This window comes from Amphiura filiformis, chromosome 14, assembly GCF_039555335.1.
Source record: "Amphiura filiformis chromosome 14, Afil_fr2py, whole genome shotgun sequence".
NCBI lineage: Eukaryota > Metazoa > Echinodermata > Ophiuroidea > Amphilepidida > Amphiuridae > Amphiura > Amphiura filiformis.
The window spans coordinates 34,802,473-34,811,079 of record NC_092641.1 but is presented as its reverse complement, the minus strand read 5'-3'; positions in this window follow the sequence as shown (position 1 = coordinate 34,811,079).

Genomic DNA, 8,607 nt, shown 5'->3' with positions numbered 1-8,607 from the left:
ATCAGCGCCATACGAGGGGGTATCAAAAAGTTTTAGAAATCGCCCATAAGTGAAAGAGCTATATCAATGAAATTTTGTCAGTGCAATCAGTGGTCCTTATGTACATTATGGTCCAAAAATGGTCTCATAGGTATGTTTACTTTTTTTACAGGTGGTACTAGATGCCAACAACCCGCTGCCCCAGTTACTGCGCATAAACTGCAAGATTGAGAAAAAGGAGGCAAGCAACATTATTAAGATCCTGCTTTTGAAGGGTTGCAGTGCCTAGAAAATTGATGATGAAATGAAAGTTATCTTCGGTGGTGATTGTGATATGTCACTGTTGCTTTTTGGAAAAGGAATATTTATTTCATCACAGATTTTCTGGGCACTGTAACCATTAAAATGGAACTTAATCATGCTGCATGCCTCAATTTTCTCCATTTTGCTGGTTATGCGGTTACATAGGCAGGTAGTGACATCTAGCTCCTGTAAAAAAAGTAAACATACTTATGAGACCATTTTTGCACCATAATGTACATAACGACCAGTGATTGCGCTGACAAAATTTCATTGATATAGCTCTTTCACTTCTGGGCAATTTCTAAAACTTTTTGATACCCCCTCGTATTTGTTCTGATTGTGCAGCTCAGCGGATTGTTGTGTGTGCTTGTCTGCATGATGGAATATGAAAAGTTAGCTGAAAAGTGAGACTGCAAGGATGCATAGACCCTTGTCTATGCACGCAGATTCATTCCAATTTCATGCTGTCGTGGCTGGTGTCTTGGTTGCAGTTGTTATAAGCTTATATCATGTAAGCTTATAATACGTGAACTGTCATAGGCGATGACTGACTGTGTGTGAGTGTGATACACTGTACACAGATGCATTTTGCAGTTTGCTGTTTATGTAGGCCTAATGCTTTCTCTGTGCAGAAACACACTTATGTCCTGGTGGGACCAGCATGACCATAGGCCTACTAAAAAATCCAAACAACCCCTAAATGTGGTTATTGAGTAACCCTATAAAACAACCCTTTCAAATGGGTCATTTCATTTGACCCCGAAATGAGGTCATTAAGTAACCCAATAAGGCAACCCTTTTGAAGGGGTCATTTCATTTGACCCCGAAATGTGGTAATATTTTGACCCCAATGGGGTTACTATTTGACCCAAATACGTAGTCATTGCAATGACCCCGACCAATGGGGTCAAAATGACCCCGTTAGTGGTATGGTGTTTAGTTGATAACTATGCTGGGGTCAAAAATGACCCCGTTTGGGTCATTTTTTGACCCCGTAGTTTTAAGTGTGTAGGGGCCTAGTTTTGGTCCAATAATCATAATCATATACCAAAATCGCTGAAAAGGTACGGTACCCTAAAACCGTGGCATATCCCCGTATACATACCTCCAACCAGGTAGACCCCCCCCCACGTATCGTGTATGATCATGAGAATAATTGAATATTTCCGATAGCATTGCTTTTCCTTGTGTTTATAACACTTTGTAATCAAAGTTTTTTATTCCCGTCCTCTATCAAAGTATAATCATGACTATGACGTGAACTGGCGGCACGATAAAATAACATTTTCAACCTAGTTCATGAGCCCCGTCATGAGGGCTTTTGACTAACACACGCGTCGCGTCACGTCACGTCACGTCGCGTCACGTCACGTCGCGTCACGTCGCGTCACGTCACGTCACGTTGATATCTTCTTAAAAGTTACAAACAAACCTTGACCTCTATCAAGCTGATGCCCAATGCCCCCGAGGTGGGCCACATAACACCCCGCCCAACGAACTGGGTACCGTTGGGTCCCTCAATTCTCTGTTTTCAACTCCTATTTTCCTATTTTATTTTTATTTGATAAAAACTTTCCCGGAAACTTTTTTCCTTTCGCCACTTAGTTTGTATTTCTTTTGCCAATTGAGAATGCTTGACAACCACCTGTATTTACTGCCTTTTTGACAACCCGATCCAATCACCCAAAACAAGCCAGAACTCAACATGACCCTTGTTTGCACCCCAATCAATGTTTCGCTTAGCACATACCATGAACATGCACTAGGAACTTCCATTGAAAAGACCCGATATGAATGCATGGGATACGCGTGGCTATTTTTAAACTGTGGAAAATACCCCGGGCCGTATTCTCGCAAAGGGGCTAACACCCGTCCCAGGACACACCCCGGCCCCGCAGAACAAGAAATGTCTTTAAAAAAGACAATGCCTCCAAGATACCAGTGGGCACCTTTTGTTATTAGTTAAGGAGACACTTATAATGCTAGCTTTAAGGTAACGCTATTGGATATAGATTTTTGTCTGATTGAAATATGTGAGTCCATTCTCTCCTGATTACAAGACTGAAAATTTTATTTTAATCGGATATTCGGTTACCAAAATATATGGCCTGTCAAAATGGCGCGAAACCAAGAAGTTGGCAACAAATTTCTTTTATTTTTGTTATGCAATGATGTCAGGTAGGCCTTATTTTCTAATTATATATGCAAAAACTGTACAAAGTAGAATGTTCAGATCGGCTACAAAATAAGATATAAAACCCATGAATGCCTTTTTCCATGCAAATTTCCATTTGCATAATTAATTAGGGCCCTAATCAACTTTTCTAATAGGCCTAAGTGGCCCAAATTAATTATGCAAATTGAAATTTGCCAAAACGCAACCGTAATTTTGTAGTAGGTCTACAGTGTGTGTTCTACCCATGTACCATGCCTCAGTAGGCCTACTATAGCTCTTTAATTGTAGGCCTATCTGAAATCTTTACTTTGCATAATTCATACATGTAATTAGAAAATCATCTGGCAACTGGACTTGTCAAAAATATAGAAAATAAAAAGAAAGTTGTTGCCAATTTTTTGTTTTGGGTTCGCACCATTTTGGCAGGCCATATCTCAAGAACCGAATGTAATCTACAGGGCATAAGCTTTAACATATTATTTAAATAGCAAGAAAATCTAAATTTGTGCATTAGCCAATAGGACCACGGTCACCTAAAGCCATCTTGCAATCTTGCAGATAATTCTGATGTATGAAATAAGACCTTCAAACTTTCAGATATGAAGAGTTCCAGATGCAGGCAGCCGTTTCTGTTTTTTAAATGCATATATGCCCAAGTTGTATCAAGAGTCATTTCTCGTGGATTTTTTGACTGAAAATTACGATTGTAACGTTTCAGAGTAACAAATTTTCGTATCAGATTTTTTTCATGCTTGTTTATTATATTTTGTATTCAGGACTAAAATAATATTAATATTATTATATTTAGGGGGGTCTTTTTATAGGCCATTACTCTTTTGTATGTGTAATTGAATAAAAATTAAAAACATTATTGTTTTGTTTTGTTTCCTTCATTTGTGCTTTGTCTTGCATCGAAGGGGCCAATATCAACACCTTGTTTGTAAGAAGTATTGTGTGGGGAAAGATGATTATTTTATTTTTATTTTTATCTTAACAAACAAAAAGCAAATTTCTCAGTCAAAGTCTTGAAACGGTCATGGGTATGCATGCAAAAATATTGCAACAGTACTCAGTAGAACATAAAACACAACCACGCATGGGAATTTGGGGAAGCAAATACTTTAAAACGAATTATTCCGAATTATATCAACGCAATAAAATTGCAATACGTTAGTACATGTATTTGAACAGCAATGCCCGGGCAGCAATGAAGCCGGCCATAGGCGCGGCTAGGCGTATCATACCATACATTGCAGTTCAAATGCATCGGATCATGATTGTGGCCTAGTCGAGCCTAGCATGCATGCCAGTCGGTCTGCTGACTCGCCGCGGCACAAAAATACCTCAAATTTTGCACAAAACAATCCATGATGTCAAATTATCATATCCAAAGTGTCGCCATGAACGTCAGCTTCAACTTCTCCAGCCAAAGTTTTTGCATTAATAATCAGGTTTCATGTAATCATGAAATTAAACCTTGTTTGATGTGTATTCCCATTGCCACAGCATAACGGTTTTCCAACTTGTCTTCAACGATAAAGCTGCTGATCACACCGAAGGCATTGAGGTGGTGTGGCTGCTGATGAGCGCTGAGGCTACAACCTATAATTAAAGACCGAATTTTAAAAAAGACTAGTTTGCGTCTGACGTCATGACAAAGGCGCGCCGTGATTGGTTGCTGACCTGCGCAGTATGGCATTTTGGTTTGGTTTACAGGACGGCATACGCAAGCTAGTCTTTTTAATTCGGTCTTCAATTATACAACATATGAGTTTGAAAATATTCTAATGCATAATTCATTAACTTGATAGACCCACGCCATTGGCACCACGTGCTATGTGTTTCTAGAATCCCTATAGAATAAGATTAATTTTAATGCTAATTTATTGCACATGCTGAGGAAGCGTGATTACCTTTTTGAACATTCGGAAATGGCGATAGGCGAATTTATGTATGGCGCAGAGAGGTGGGGGATATATATTGGGCTCTCAATATTAGGCAGAAATTAGAGTACTTGTCAGAATATAAATTTGTATAATCGGCCTACATGCCGCGCAATGTGCGGCACTTTAGGTGTCAATTTCAAAGCAAACTACCTCCTGCGGAGGCAGAAAAACTACCTCCTGCGGAGGCAGAAAAACCCGCAGACGCCACGCAAAAATGAACAACACAACCGCGCAATAACATGACCCAGCCCACCCCACTTGACATGGCCAAAGAGCCTCCCAGGCCTAAGGTTGACCCGTCTTCAAGAATACGACCTCAGAGTTTTCAATGGAAAATTCCATACAGCTGTGTTTGTTTTACTTGGTCACGTTGTTGCACACGTGTTTTCCATGGCCTGCTCTATTGCATATGATACACACATGCTGATATCGACAGCGAACGAACTTGCACCCGCTGGGCCTGTTGAAATCAAAACAAATCTTTGCCGGGGGTCCACTCTTGCAGTAGATGGGGCACTTGGGGTTCTTTTTAGACGGTATTGGGAGCCTCCGTGAGGGTAATTTGTGGAGTTTCCTGGGCCTGATTGAGTGGGATTTTTGAACCCAGAGAACCCATTAAATGGGGTCGGATTTGACATGAACATTACTGCAAGAGTGGACCCCCGGCAAAGATTTGTTTTGATTTCAACAGGCCCAGCGGGTGCAAGTTCGTTCGCTCATGAAGATATCAACGTGACGTGACGTGACGCGACGTGACGTGACGTGACGTGACGTGACGCGACGCGTGTGTTAGTCAAAAGCCGTCATGAGCACCCTTATACATCAACGGGTACATCAATCATCCGAAGATTGAAGAATGCTTTGCCGATTAGGTATACTAGTCTCAGTTGCCAATCGATATCCAAGGCATTTGTTTATAGGTCTAATTGACAACATTTTATGTAGAACAAGTTTATTTGGCGCTCAATAGCTAACATCATGACCACATTATTGTCCGACTTCAATTCGTTTATTCCACTGAATTCGCTACTTGCACGGTTCCGCCATTATGCACTATGTGCGGGGTGAGCCTCGAACTGGCAGCATACATGAATGGGAATTGAACTAGTCATAACGCTCTGTCCAAGGTTACATAATTCTTCCTTTCATGTATGCTGCCAGTTCGAGGCTCTCCCGCACATAGTGCATAATGGCGGAACCGTGCAAGTAGCGAATACTGTGTGAACTACATCTACATGATCTAGGCCTATACGCACACGCAAAATACGGGAGTTGTGAGAGATAAGACTATTTATATCAACTGACCATGCTGTGTCAGACGATCAACATAAATATGATGACGTAACAGCTCAGTCGTTGGGTATGCTTGACTCGCAATGTATTATGGGGGTTTCACTCTCATGTAATCTCTTTCTCAGTCAGTTACTGACATATGTAAAATAAACCCATGACAAATGATTGTTAAAAAGACCAAGCTATGTTTAATCTCTTTCTCAGTCATGTACTGCCATACAAAACTCATTATAAATACAGAATGTGCATGCGCTTAACCTGCAATTTTCGATCTCATTTGAGCTCGCTTATCGTATGTATGTATGGTGTATCAACAAAAGATGATGCATATCACCTATCGTATGCAAGTCATTTCGGTGAAATTAAATAGGGAAGCATCGCCTGCGGGCGCTGCTTCAAAAAGCGCCCTTTATCTGGACTTTCCCACCATTTGACCATTTCATACTTTTTACAAACTTCAAAGTACAAAAAATTAACAAAACACCACCAAAAACCCTTTCAAATCATATTCGATGTGATTTGGTGACGGAATCACTATTTTCACCCCTACTATACATCCCACAGAATTACATCCCCATTACGCGAAAGTAAGCAATACAAGTACGAGACAGATTAGCAAATGGTTACTTTCATGCGTTTATTAATCTATGGTTATATTACTGTGACGCTTCAAACAAGGCTGACATTGCAATACAGACAAACAAAAGACCATTTTTGTTCACATTTCATAATGATTTGTGCGGAAAAACACGAATTTCGCGGAGCAAATGAAATTGCGCAGAGAAAGGAAAAAAAATCTTCGGAACTCTGGTCATACACACGTTACAAAATACATACACTTTAAAGCCTTAATGTACGATCTTTTTAAATTTTTAGATTTTTCTTTTTTTCTTCTAAAATGATAATATGCAATCATTATGAAAGTTCCCAATACATTTGGACGCGAAAAACATTGGAAATTTGCAAAGAAACAACATCATAAACTTCACCTCTATCACTCGAAACATCTCGCACTATTTGGATTAGGACAGCGAGTGCGCCCTCAGAGTTAGTCTCCTACGCGGCCAGTTTGGTTACGCTCCCTCCACATGTGGAGGGAGCGTAATCAAGCTAGTTTTGTACGAGACTACGGTTTGCGATCGTGGCCGACATAAAAGTCATAATCTTAAAAAATTATGACTTTATGTCGGACCAACAGAAAATCGTCTCGTTTTACTACAAATAGGACGAATTTGACAGTTTGCTCATAGATTTAAGTTAGAACATGTGTAAGTATTACAAATATGCCAAAAAATCTGTTTTGAAAAAAATAAAGGTAAATTCTGAAAAAAGATCGTACATTATGACTTTAAGTAGTAGGATTGGTAAATGTCTCATTTAAGACACATCATGATATGCTAATTAGGGTCAGGGGTCACCAACCCTAACAATTACCCTAACCCTCATTAGCCCTGACCCTAATTAGCATACCGTAATGGTCTGTCTTGAATGAGACATCTACCCAAATTTTGACGAAATGAGGTATAGGTACAGCAAATTATGGTTTTTAGCAAATGGATGGTATCGTGGTCATATTTCGGTACCGAAACAGAGCATTGTGCACTAAGTACAGACTAATGAATATGTACGCATACACTTCTAGTGACCGTTTCTATTCATCGTTATGTATTCTTCTCCCGTGCATTATTTTCGCGAACTACCCTTCACAGCCCAAATTATATAAACCTGCACGCTAAACAATGCATTATCTAAAACCTGCACGCTAAACAATAGATTCTAGATAATACGTGCACGCTCAAATACTAGAAATACTACTTTCACATAACCATAAAGTAGAGTTAGGTGGCGCTTTAGACACAGAGATCACATAACTATATAATTGTCTGTTCGATATATATACCAACAAAAAAGTACGAATATACATTCTGTGGTGTTAAAATGGTATAGTTACAAACGGTGTTCTATAATAGTGTACAATTACCGAATAAGGTGCAACTCGCTAGACTTGAGTCCAGTCCTCGTTTACGGAGTTTAGGATTAGGGTTTAGGGTTGGGATAGGGCAGTCTTGTAATAAGACTAGTAGAGTTGCACCCTTGCAAATATCATTGTCATAAATTATGATTAATGACAGGGCTGTCAACTCTCACGCATTGGCCGTGAGTCTCACGCATTGGGTCACTTTCTCACGGTCTCACGCCAAGATAGGGCCTAGTATAATCTCACGCCTAGTAGTAAATCGCACGCAAAAAGCTGGAAAATGAGTAAAATCTAACGCATCGTCATGAATAATTTGTTGTTTCTACCAACCCCCACCCCTCCCACCCCGCTTTTCAATTTCTCAAGCGCCGTGGCTCAAATAATCATTGTTCAAAATGAACATTGGAGTCGGCAAATCCCGGTACGCATCTGTCTCACGCCAAGCAATTCCAAAAAGTTGACAGCCCTGTTAATGACCTCAAATAAATCAAACATCAAATGAGAATAATCGAGCTTCTATTAATTAAAAAGGGCCAAAAACAGGTGGATCATAATTATACAAGATGACACCATTGCAAAATATTCAGCATTTTACAAATGAAATACATGTAGGCCTATATCTAAAATAACATAGCCGGGCCTGGGAAACACACACTAGCGCATAATATCATGATCATGCTTTATAATACCATAGGCCTTCAAACACATGTGTTTGAAGGCCTATGATAATACTGAACAAATTGTTAAATCCCAATGTCGTGTGTTTTAATATAAGTAGTTCAAATTATAGAGCTATAAAGTCCAGTTGATATTCACCGTAGTACTAGTCTGACATCTAAATCGATCGTTTCCAACTGGTTCAGTGCTCTCTGTGTTCGAAACCACGATATTAAATGATCACAACATAAAGTCAAGTCAATTAAACCATGCGT